Source organism: Vulpes lagopus, chromosome 11 (assembly GCF_018345385.1).
Source record: "Vulpes lagopus strain Blue_001 chromosome 11, ASM1834538v1, whole genome shotgun sequence".
NCBI classification, from domain to species: domain Eukaryota; kingdom Metazoa; phylum Chordata; class Mammalia; order Carnivora; family Canidae; genus Vulpes; species Vulpes lagopus.
In genome coordinates, this window is record NC_054834.1 from 90585841 (window position 1) to 90599001 (window position 13161).

General features: G+C 45.3%; 1 protein-coding gene across 11 annotated transcripts in view; it reads right to left on the bottom strand.

The window, feature by feature from the left end:
* The window catches only part of SCN1A (sodium voltage-gated channel alpha subunit 1), a 140816-nt gene that overhangs the window by 112997 nt on the left and 14658 nt on the right, over window positions 1-13161 (bottom strand). For 2 of the 11 annotated variants that reach the window (XM_041774183.1, XM_041774184.1), the window contains exon 1: window positions 8791-9212. The exons of 8 other annotated variants lie outside the window; for them this stretch is intronic. The gene's annotated coding sequence lies outside the window, so the exon portion shown is untranslated. Of the gene's footprint in view, window positions 1-7233; window positions 7680-8790; window positions 9213-13161 lie in introns of those variants that run through there. One more of the 11 variants, XM_041774185.1, reaches the window with a different exon arrangement.

Here is a 13161-nt window from a genome sequence, read left to right on the forward strand (position 1 = left end):
GGGCTCACAATCAACCCCAAGATCAAGAGTCTCATGCTCCATGGGCTGAACCAGCCAGGCACCCCTGAATGCTAACTTTTATTCTGAGTTTTAAAACAACACATGCTTATTTTGGAGAACTTGTACAAAAAATACTTTGGCATATAAAATAAATTATTTTTTTTAAGATTATTTATTTATTTATTTATTTATTTATTCATGAGAGACAGAGAGAGTGAGGCAGAGACACAGGCAGAGGGAGAAGCAGGTCCCATGCAGGGAGCCCAATGCAGGACTCGATCCCGGGACTCCAGGATCAGGTCCTGGTCTGGAGGCAGGCACTAAACCACTGAGCCACTGGGGGATCCCAAAATAAATTATTAATAGTAATAATTTTGCTTATATAGAGTAGAGGTCATTTTATCATCTTTATTCTTCTATACTTTCCTTCTTGCTTTATGTAATGAGCAAGTACTTCTTTTGTTATAAGAAAAATAAGATACACTATTCTATTTTTAAAGGAAAATTTATAAAATAGAAAGTAAAAATCATAATCTCTATAAACTGGAAATAACTGTTACATTCTTTCCAGTTTTTCTTTTCCTAAGAAAAAATACTCGCTTTTTGTTTTTCATTACTGAGATCATACCAGATATATATGTTTGTATGGTACTTTTTATGTACCCATTATACCCTGGGTAATTGTGCAGAGAAGTAAACATTCCTGAAACATGTTTAATGGCTCTATAAAATCTCATTATTTGTAAGGACCATGGTTTATTTAACCATTTTGCTAAATTGTATATATAGATTGTTTTCAATTTTAAAAAAATTTTGTTTGGGTGAAATTATTCTTCCTAAACAGGGAATAGTTTGGTAGTACTGTCAGTGGAAGGGTTCAGTTCACCCTTAACTAGGGATCAGATTTATAATCCAAACTTGACCAAAAAAATGCTCACTTCCTGGAGTTTTAATTTTCAATCCAAAGAAAAAAGAGAGAGAGAGAGAGAGAGAGAGAGAGAGAGAAAGAGAAGAAAGAAAAAAAAGAAAAAGAAAGAAAAAGAAAAAGAAAAAGAAGCTTTAAGTAGTTGAATGAGTTCATCCTAGGAGATAACAGTAACTTGTAGAAACCACCAGGAAGTCCACCAGAAACCTACAGAAAATCCACCAGAAACCACCAGAAAGTCCAAAGTAAGGGCTAGCTGACTGTCTTTACCTTCCTAATTCTTGTCATTTCCAGTCTAGGTTTCAACTATTCTTCAACTGCATGAACTATACTAATTTTCTAAGAAATTACTTTTATACTTAAATTAATCTCAGTTTCAGTTGCTTATTGAAGCACTTTGAAATTAATTATTTATAAATTCTTCATGGATTCCTAAGTTTCATATCCTTTTATGTCACTTCTCTAATTGAAACAAGTAAGAGTCTTAGCTAAGTAAACTCATAGATTATGAATACAAACATGACACTACAGGCACACAAGTGTAATCAATGTCACTGCTTTTTTGTTTCTGCCCACTTTGTTATTCATCATGCCCCTTTATATAGAAGCCAGATTAATTGCCTTTATTGGACTATTAACACATATACAGACAACTCCTCATTATGCAGTGGGAGAAAGTTAAGAATAATGCAAACTCACCATTAATATAACAACAATAATTTTATCAATAACAAGAAATAGCTTATCAGTTTCTATCTTCTTTGTTCATTATCTTAGCAGTCATTAGTATACCAACGACAACTGGTATAGGCTGTATTGTCCCCCTCAGAATTCATAAGTCAAAGTAACCTCTAGAACATCAGAATGTGACTGTGTCTGGAGACAGGGTCTTTAAAGAGGTGATTAAGTTGAGATGAGGTTGTGAGGGGGATCTCCATTACAATTTGACTGGTGTCCTCATAAGAAGAGGAAACTTGGACACAAAAAAAGATGTTAGGGAACAATACACACAAATTAAAAACTGTGTGGGGACATAGAAGGTTGCCATCAGCAAGTTCCTGAGAGACTCAGGAAAAATCAAACCTGAGAACACCTTGACCTTGGACTCCCGGCCTCTAGAACTAATAGAACTAAGAGAAATAAACTTCTATTGTTTGGTCTGTGGCATTTTATTATGGCAGCCCTGGCAAACCAATGCAACAAGCAACCCTATTTGGATGGTACTCCTCTATTTTAAATTCAATGATTTTCTCCCAATGGTGTTCATGAAACAAAAGTAGACTAGAAACATATTATAAAGAACATGGATAGTGTTTGTGTAAGTTTGCTAGGGCATGTGCAATACAGTAGGGATGTTTCTTAGAAATTACTAATAATCTTTCTGCAAAAACATTAGCTGATCATTACTCATCACCTCATTATATTTCCAGGAGATACACAAATAAATATGTTTTCAACTATAAGAAAAATTTTGACATGAAGTTAGGTTAAAAAAGTGCTTAGCAGTTATAGGTATGTGTAACAATTATCTTAGTTATATAGATTCTCAAAAAGGGAGAGTCTTACCGCTCATTTCTTAAAAAAAGAAAGGCAACCATAGCACTATGGTTGTACTACCTGGTGTGTGTGTACTAACTGATGCTAAAAACACAGATGCATGGAAAATACAACCAGGCTAACAGGATTAACATGACAATTCAGTGGGGAAACAATAGTCTTTCCAATAATCTGAGGCCAAAGACTTTGTTCCTGGGTCCGTTTTGAAAGCATAAAGACAACTACAGTTGTATTAGTTGCATTATTAACTCCACATTCTGTTTTGACCTCTACTTAATCATGTTTTGTGTACCTCCTCGCCTCCTGTATGATCAGTCATTAACTTTGCCTTTTTACCCCTATTCTCTGTTTATCCACTGATTGTAGAAACGCACTGGGTGCCGGAGGGTAGCAGTTGTCTTAAAATCCAACGTACCCGATCGTACCAGGTCCCAAATGGCTCCTCAGTGTCTGGAAGAATGCTTACCTCCAGATTGCTTCAAGCCTTCTCTACCTCAAGGTTTCAAGATATGCCTCACCTTCCCCACGAGTGTTTATCTTCCTCCCCCAACATAGAGAAGCAGTCCCTAGGCTCAACAGGGCAAGGCAACATTGGGAATGATCTGTCTTTTCATTGATTTGCCCTTCTGATAGTAGGGCTTTCTTTGCTTCAAAATCCATATCTTGGACCTTGGTCTACTATGTATCAGGTGTTCAGACAAGTTTAAGTTTGGTAAGGAACTGGTGCTGGAACAACTGGCTATCAACATGCAAATGAATGAAGTTGGATCCCTGCTTCACGTTATTTACAAAGATTGACTCAGAATGAATCACAGACATAAATGTAAATGCTAAAACCATAAATAGAATAGAAAGAAAGAAAGAAATTGGAAAGACCTTGGCTTAGGTGATGGTTTCATATATATGACATCAAAAGCACAAATGACAAAAGAAAAAATTAAAGCCAAAAATTAGGGATGTTTCCATCCAAGTTCAAGCTAAGGTTGTGGGCAGAGCACCAAGGGAGGAAGAGGTCCTAAGAGAAGGAAACGACTTTGGCCACATACAGAGTTAGAAGCAAGGTTCATTCTAAGAAGAGAATTTCACACTTGCTGGAGACAAATTACAATGTTTGTAGGTAACTGAGAAGGAGTGGGAGCAAATAGCGGAGACTAAAAAGATAAACCACTAGAATGTGAATTCCGGGGGAATACAAACCTAACAAATATTTAATATAGATAAAAATGAAAGCTGATATTTATAGGTTACCATGTTATTTTGAGATCCTGCTAATTCTTTTGCAAAAAAAGATTTGTTCAAACAGTCCTGAGTGCCTACTGCATCCTAACCAACCTAAGGGATGCCAGAGTGGTTTCTATCCTCACCATCAACCCACATCTCCCAAATTTAGCCATTTCGGGGGCCAGTGCTGAAGTGTAAGCAAGATGTACCAGGTGTTTGTCTGTTTGTTTTTTAATCTTAACTATTTATATGCGGCCATCTAACCAAAGATCTCAGTGTTTTGTTTTGTTTTGTTTTATTAAATAGTGCCTTTTAAACAGTGCCTTTTAAACATTTTTGAGCCAATTTTACTGCATTTTAGGAAACAGCATTTTTCACAGAACTTTACAAATTGTCAAAACTTTTCAGTGTGTAAAAATGAGTGTTTTAGGTTTGTTCTGTTGTTTTTTTTTTAACCAGTTACTTGTCACCATTGAACGTGCGACTTAAATTTACTTGATCTTGTTCCTTGGTTTGTTTTTATAAATGCCAGGGATAATAAGAGCCCGAAGTACACTGCCAGGGCTCCAGAGATCTAGCTGGTCACCTGTGTGGCCCCCAAGTCCTTCCAATTCTTCTCCTCTGGGGATTGCTAACAAGGCAGGTGCCACTCCCTAGACCTGGGAGACACTGTGCCCTGAGGGGACCTATTTGTTTTCTTCCTTCCTTCAACCCTGAATGCTCTTCTCACCTTACGCAGGTAAAAATTGCTTTCTGCGCCTCTTTTGCCTTCTCTCTGCATGCCCCTGTCATCTTCAGTATTGCCTTACCCTACTTTATTGTTCTTCAAGGAGCGTATCTTCTCTGTTATTTCCTTCCACACTGATAAGCCTACTAACTCTAACACGAGGCTGACGGCACCAGGTGGGCAGGGATTTTCGTCTTATTGTATTCCTGTACCTAGCATAGGGACTGTCCTATACTATAGGAGGGCACAACTTGGCTTTTGTTTGTTTGTTTGTTTTCCCCCAGTGAATGAGTATAGTACATTTAGGAAATCATTCTAAATCAGAGTACATGAAGTTTCAGATGAATTGACATGGGGAACAAAAGCAAAAGAAAAAAAAAATTTCTTTACAACTTACAGCCCATTGACAGGTCCTTGGGCCGGGCAGAGTGACCTTCCTCTAGGAACTCAACTGCCTATGGCGATACTGTACTAAAGGCAAAAGGCAATCTTAATTTTATATTAATCCACCTCCAGGATCTGGTAAGTCTGCTTTAACATATCACAATTCCTCTAGAAGCTTCATTTATCTCTACCCCCCAATATATACGTTAGCAATCATCCCCTAACCAATATGGCCCGTGGATACACCTGAAGCATCTCATGACTGAGGTTTTCCTAGACGGTAGTAAATGACCTTTTTCCTAACAACAAACTGTTTAGCCTCTCAGGTCCTGGAAACCTTGGCTCCAAATTCCTCAGAGATTCACGCTCTCCCTAACCCCCTCCCAACCTGAACGTATATACTGGGTCACTCCTCACAACTCCAGTGCAGCTCTTTCTGCCCATGGATCCTGTCCAGTGCTTTAATACAACCACACTTTCTGCACCACAGGTGCCTCAAGAAGTCTTTCTTAAGCTGGTCAACGGGCAAGTCTTTCTTGCCCATTGGCTCTGCGCCCCAACATTTCCACATCAAGAGTTACAGCTGCCACATACAGATTGCACTACCTGAGTCTTGATCATCTGCGTTAAGTTCTAGCTCTCCCATCACACCGGTGCACAGGGATGATCAAAACCAGAGACTCTGCAGCCAGCCCGTCTGGGTTTGGGCTCTGCCACTTGTTGTCTCACCAAGAGCAAGTTAACCTCACTAAACCTTGGCTTCCTTTATCCATAAATTGGTGATTAATAATAGTACCTATCTCATAAATTAAGATAATAGTACATATCTCACAAAATTTGTAAAGATCTGCTCATAGTGGCTGGGATGGAGTAAATGCTATCATCTCTGCTAAATAAAATAATAAAGGGTAACCTAGGAACACGGACAAAAGAGAAAGTTAGAAAAGCACAGTTTGGTTTAATTTCTTTTCTGACCGCAGTTGCTCAGAGAACAAATCCCTTCCCCACACCCACCTTTCACAAGTATAATCTAAATAGAGATGTGAAACATGCTTAATCGACTACCCAGAATTTCAAAGGGTAGTGATTACTTCACAAATCACAGCCCCACTGACCCGGAGATGAAGACAGCAAAAGCATCAAGGGCTGATTCTCAACCCCTCCCCACCCTCCCCTGTAATCTCTTTCTCCACCCCTCCCCCTTCCAAGGTAGCTGTTAACCAGGCAGGAAGGGATGGATTTGGTCTAAAATACCTTGTACGGTCCCCCAGGATAAATTCTGGAGGGGTGCTTTCAGGTGTCAGACCCACACCGGTATAAACCCACGAGGACTGCCAGTCAGTGAGGTTGTGGGCCTAACTCCAAACAAGCCCCAGATTTTTCCCTTCCTTTTCTGCAACACACAGAGGTGCTCTTACAGTTTTTCTCCTGGGATCTCTGGGTTCCCTGACGGTGCCCTCCATACAAGGAATTAGAATGATTCTTACTGGACTCCTCTATGAGATTCTGGAGTTTTCATGCCCTAGGCTGGTGGCAATAAAGTTTACTTATGGGTCTTCAGTCTGTCCCTGTGTCCCCGGTATTTCTAGTTGCTAATGGAGAACCCTGGCTGAGATCCCCAGTGCCTTCTTGGATGCTGTATAATTAATTAGGCCTCCAGTTGTGCCTTCCCTTCCCCTCCCGTGGACGAGGAACCCTCTCCACCATGCCTTAAAGGGAAACTGCTCTAGTAAATGAGTCTCCAGATACTTAATTTCCCAGCAAGAAGGGGCCCTGTAAACAGACTATTAGTATTGGCGGCAAAATCCAATGGATTAATTACTTTTACCAGCAGGAGCATTCGGATGTGTTGGCTACCTAAAAACATATATATATTTGAAAGAACAGACCAACCAAATGAAGAGGGAAGGGGAAAAAAAAAAAAAAAAGCAATACAACGGAGTTGCAGGGAGTTTAATGAAAACTAATTGCATTTGCCGGGTTCATGTGACATAACCAGCCACCGTGCTCCGTTCTGGTGGTTTATAATGTTACCTCAGCCTCTCCACGAAATTGTTTTCCCGTAAATCTCTGTGGCCATCCATTCCTGTCTACACATTATGTTCCTAAAATAGCCACCATCTAAAACCCTCTTCAAGGAGCTTTGTGGAGGAAGGCCTAAATTGCAACAGTGCTCCTAGAAAAGGGATGCAGTGGCTTCCCAGCAATCACAGGAGCAACCACCCCACAGGAGAGGTTTAAAGGAGTTTTTCACGGTTTTTCATTTTCTTCTTCCAAAAATGCCCGGACGAGGGGGACGAGAAGGGTCCGAGGCCCAGTGGGGCGAGCAGAAGCCCCAACCGGAGGCACCCTGGGGTGCCAGGTCTAGCAGCAAATAGGAGAGGAAAGCTCCCCGCTGCTCTCTGTAGGGACCACCAACCTCAGCCTGGAAATGTCCCATTTCTGTGGGGCACCTTCCTCCCGGGCCGCTCTCAGGCGCTTCAGGGGGGATCTGTCCTGTGCTCCTCGGCGAGCCTGTGAACGCACAGGGGCCGCAGCACGCCTCGCAGGTGCGCGAGCCCCGCCGCAGTCCGGGGGCTGCCGGCGCCCCGGGGCCTCCCCGGCTCCGGAACCAGCAGCCCGGGCTGGGCGGCGGGGCCCGCAGCGGCCACCACGTGCGGCGAGGAGCTGCGGGCGCGGCGGCCGCGGAGGCCGGGAGGTCCCCGCGCACCTGCCCCCCAACAGGTAGGAGCGCGGCGGGCCGGGGCCGGGAGGCTGCAGGGCCTCACGTGTCCGCCCCAGCCCTGGCGCCCGCCCGCAGCCGCAGGAGCAGAAGCAGGAGCCCCCGGAGCAGCTCGCGGTTGCTGCGCGGCGGCCGGCGGAGGAGGGGGGCCCGGGGCTGCTGCGCGGCGGCCGGCGGACGGGGGGGGCCCGGGGCTGCTGCGCGGCGGCCGGCGGATGGGGGGCCCCGGGGTTGCTGCGCGGCGGCCGGCGGATGGGGAGGGCCCGGGGCTGCTGCGCGGCGGCCGGCGGATGGGGGGCCCCGGGGTTGCTGCGCGGCGGCCGGCGGGGGGGGGGCCCCGGGGCTGCTGCGCGGCGGCCGGCGGAGGGGGGGGCCCGGGGTTGCTGCGCGGCGGCCGGCGGAGGGGGGGGCCCGGGGCTGCTGCGCGGCGGCCGGCGGACGAGGGGGGCCCGGGGCTGCTGCGCGGCGGCCGGCGGATGGGGGGCCCCGGGGTTGCTGCGCGGCGGCCGGCGGATGGGGAGGGCCCGGGGCTGCTGCGCGGCGGCCGGCGGATGGGGGGCCCCGGGGTTGCTGCGCGGCGGCCGGCGGGGGGGGGGGGCCCGGGGCTGCTGCGCGGCGGCCGGCGGACGAGGGGGGCCCGGGGCTGCTGCGCGGCGGCCGGCGGACGAGGGGGGCCCGGGGCTGCTGCGCGGCGGCCGGCGGACGAGGGGTGCCGGGGAGGTGCCGGGGCTGCTGCGCGGCGGCCGAGGCCGGGACGGCGCCCTCTCCCGCGGCTGCTCCCCTGCGGCGCCCCGGCCCCGGCCCCGGCCCCGGCCCCCGCCCCCGCCCCCTGCCCCCGCCGCGGCCCGAGGGCTGACGTCCGCTCCGTCCCGAGGAGCGAGGTGACCTCTCCTCCCCGCCAGCCGGCGCCGTCCCGAAGCCGGGGAAGGAGGGGGCTTCCGGGGAGCCCTTGGGCAGGATGGAGGCGGGCCGGGCTCCGAGCCATTTCAGGCCAAAGAATCGCATCTTGCATCAGGATGCTGACTGCAAAGCGAACCTGGTTTCAGTTCGCGGAAGGTGGAGAGCGGAGGGGGAGGGGAAGGGGAGGGAGGAGGGGAGGAGGCGAGGGAGGAGGGGAGGAGGGGGACCGCCGGGTCCGAATTCACAAAAATGGACTTCCTGCTCAGCCGCCCCTGGGGACCGCGGGCTCCTTCTCCGCCGGCAGAACTAGAACGAACGTGACTAAGATCCCAGCGAAAGCACCAGCTGGCTTACCTGGTGAAAAGGAAAATCACCCGTCTGCACCGAGGAGCGGCATCTCCCAAGAAGCCGGCCGGTAACCGCGCGCCTTCGGTTGCAGTTGTTCAGATTCCTTTTGCAAAAGGCGACCAAGTGTTCCCCAGGGCTGCAGTCTCACTGAGGCAGGACCCACGGACACGGATGCACGGACACACGCACACATACACACATGCACCAGAGACCTCTGCAGTATCCTCTCGGCTTCATCCTCGCCTCACTCTATGGTACCTAATACAAATCAGCAAATAGCTTGTTTAAAAAAAAAAAAAAAAAAAAAAAAAAAAGTCGAGGCAGCACCTTACATTACATCGCCATCTAGTGGCCAGACGCTAAATGTTTTCTCGCCGGCCGGATTTACGGGTTCTTCTCAACCTCTGTCCTGTTTCTTACTTTCCCTTCTTCCCCTTGGCTCTCTAATTCTTGCTTCCTCATTTCCAGTTGTTCTATCATATCAAACATAACGACTCAAAGATGAGAAAGTTTAAAAGTACATATAGCTACCTTCAAGCCCAGCAAATGTCTTGAGTTTCTTTTGCAAATGTCTTTATTTTCTTTGTGTTACTTTATTGTATGAATCATTGCTGACTTTACAAATTATGTAATTTGTGGGGGGGAAAAAGCTTTGTCTTCTAATCCCACCAGGAGAGAGTTGGGTGGCCCTTTCTTGCTTGTCTGTGGCTTTCCTTTGAAGATCTGCTTGTGATTTTTCTCACTTTTAAGGTTGTGGTTAGTAGGAGGTTCTGTATTAGAGTGAACAGCTCGGTGTGAGAAGACGTGAGTTTTACTTCAATTTCAGCACTCATGAGCATGGTTTGGCAAGCAAATATATATGTTTTCAGTCAAATGAAGTAAACCCTATTGATAGAATTATAGGAGCCATGTCTATCAGGTGTTCCAAAGACAATGGAGCATCCACGTGAAACTATTTGTAACTCTAGGAACTGAGAATAGAACTTTCTCTGTTGTGTACTGTAAAACAGACAGTCTTTAACGTCCAGCCTTGCATAAACTCACAATGAACTACGTGCAGATTAGAAATTGCAGTAAGTATTTCATCCTGGTTGTTTTCCACCTAACACACTGTTGACAACTATCATCGCATGTGCTTTACCACTTGTTAAATGACATCGCCTTCAGTACTCCATCTATCTGTTCCTTACTGCAGAGCAGTACAACAGTTACTATTAATATTATCATGACTATTCCTCCTGCAGCTGAGAATTCTGAGGCTTGCTGAACCTTATCAGGAAGGCTCCAGGCCACACATAACTTGCAAAGCAGCAAAACTGAGGCTGTTGGCTCTGGAATCTATGGACCTTTGCAGCATCCTCAAAAGTCCACCTTTCCCCTCAGCCCCGTTCTAGAATCACAAGGATATATTGTTTCTCTGTTCACAAAACATTTACTGAACCATTTTTCTAAATAAATTACTTGTGGCCTCACCTTCTCACCTATAAAAAGAATGAAACTAAGTAATCATTTCTTATTCATCTCAGCAAATCTGCATTTTCACCAAAACCAATCAAGGTAGCATGAAGACATTAATTAAAGTTATTCAGTGTCTGGAAAATGGTGCTGTTCAGTCTCTGGTAGAGTCAGGGCAGTGTTGAAGGGAGCTGGAGGGACAGGTGCCCAATATTTAGTAAGTAATTACTAAGTTGTTGGAGCTAAAGAAGTGGGAAGTATGTGAACTAAGAGATTTTTTTTTTAATGTTAGGCTAACATTTCATATGAACAGTGCTCGTGGCTTAAACATACAGGTATACAAAATAAGAACACCATTGGCCACATGCTTTCATGCCTTCTAGTTGCTTATTATAAAAGTCAAGCTTTCGAGTGGCTGCTCACAAGAATCCTCTCAACAGCTCTCCCTCTCTAGTCCCCAGCAGCAACCCTGTGCTCCCGGCTCCTGAGGACCTGGACAGGGAAGTGTGTGTCCGCCCATCTGACCAAGTCCAACAGAGCTGCTCCATGTGATTCTGGCAGCTGTGGGGCTCACGCTTCACTCAAACCAAACCAGGTGGGCCAGGCTCTGGAGCAAGGAATTGCACAGGTGTGGAAGGAGTTGTGACAAAAGATTGATCCAGAAAACTTGCAATGACTTCTAGAAGTTCCAGTCCTTCCTAAGATCTAGATACTTTCCTGATTTGGGGTTCCATGATAAACACAAACTCCATTTTTTACTTACCTAAACTCAGTTTCTGTTACTCTATAGAGTCCTAACCAGTTTACTCCTTGCAGGAATCCAAATGCCCCAACCCTTGAAATCTACCAAATACTGCTTATATCCTGGGCATCCAGTACTTCATTTATTCACCTCTTCAAGCTCTGCTATTTTTTGCCAGGCACTTTTCCAGATACCGAAGTTACATCAGTGAACAGATCAGATCAGAATCCCTCCATAGTGGAGTTTACTCCAACCCTTTAAACAAATGGAAAGGCATACCAATTTTCATTGCACACACCACCCTTCCACCTCTGTATCTTTGGTCACAGTCTTCGCTTCTCTTGATAAATCTTCCCTGCCGCCCCCCGCCCCCCTATCCATACATGGAAAATTCTACCCATGTTTCAGCTCACATATTCCTTTTTCTCTAATATCTCTCTTATTTCCTCAGTAGTTAGAATCATGTTTCTTTTGTTAATTACAGAATGGCTTTATGTTTCATTTTGTGGAATATGGTTGCCTATTAAAGTGAAAGAACTGAACATAAGAGAATAAATGGCTGTTCTGATACAGACTGAAAAAAAGGCCAATATCCCACCCATTGCACAAAGGTTATTTTTAACAACCAGCTGGTCATTCTGTACACAAGACATTTCCTTCATCAGAGCTGAAGCAGTTTAACAACATTGATAACTTTAAATATTTCTCATTTAAGCCTTGTCATAAAGGCAAAATATGAGGTGTTTGTTTGTTTGAGCAAGTTCCACTCCCAGTATGAGACTCAAACTCCTGACCCTGAGATCAAGACCTGAGCTGAGATGAAGAATCGCATACTTAACCAACTGAGCCACCCAGCACCCCAAAATATGAGATTTTTTATTAAATTAGTGTGGTATACACTTTTAAAGTCACATATTCATTAAAGTTGGCAAAAGATAAAGTAAAAATGAAACTCTGTGCTAAATTTTAACACTATTGCATTGTCTCTTTCGACCTTGTGCTGAGAGTTTTACCTAGATTTCTTATTCACCTCCCAGATTTTACACTCCCTATGGAACTAGCTCTGTATTTTATTTACCTTTATGCAGCAAGTTAACTTACTGAGATATAATTTTCTCTTTCTCACGGTTAGGTTTTCAGTTGCAAAGAATGAAAAGATAATTTCCCTCCCTTACCTCCCACTCTTAATGTTAGCCATCCCTGTAAATTTGTCTCAGAAGGTAGGAAGGATATACTGGCTATTTCCTATATGACAATCCTTCCACCTGTGAATACACAGCTTTGCTCACCTGCTAAGAGGCTTAGGCTGTGCCTTTCCTATAAGAGGGTTTCTAACAAAGAGAATGAAAGCATAAAATGTCCTTTAGTCTTTGCCTTGTTCTGTCCTGAGAATTGGATCGTGACTTTGATACAGCTCTATTGGGCCCTAGCAGCAGCAGTTCACTGCTGGGTGAGCCAAAGAGAAAGGGATGCGCTAATGGGACCTCGGGGCTGTCAGTACATTTTGGGTATTACAGGGGAAGAGAGGTCACTCAGATGGAAAAAGCTGCCCTGGGTCTTTTCTGTCAGTCAGTTCCAGGACAGACAGGAGAACTTCTTGCTGTGATTAGAACTTTGAGAGTGCAAGGGGAGAGCTCAGCATCAGAAGGCTGAAGAATCAGGGAGATTAATATCAGAATATTATTTAGCATTTTCTTGCAGAGAAAATAAAGGGAATTTTTTGATCAAAACATTATGCTCGGGCAGCCCCGGTGGCACAGCAGTTTGGTGCTGCCTGCAGCCTGGGGTGTGATCCTAGAGACTTGGGATCGAGTCCCACATCAGGCTCCCTGCATGGAGCCTGCTTCTACCTCTGCCTGTGTCTCTGCCTCTCTCTCTCTCTCTGTGTCTATGAATAAATAAATAAAATCTTAAAAAAAAAAGACACATTATGCTCAGTGCCCACCTCTTGGAGTTCTGAACCTTTTAGTCAGCTGCCTTATAAAAAGAGTTGATTTAACTCTTAATTAATTTGGGTCTCGGCAGGGAGAAGGAGCTCATCCTTGGTCTTTGATGCAAAATATCCCAAAGTGATGGTCAAATCATTGTGTTCTGGATTATGCATTCCCTTGCTCAGAATTATAAATGACGTTTGAGTTTTAAAGGAGAAAATGTGAATAGGCCCTTCTGTACTTGTTTGG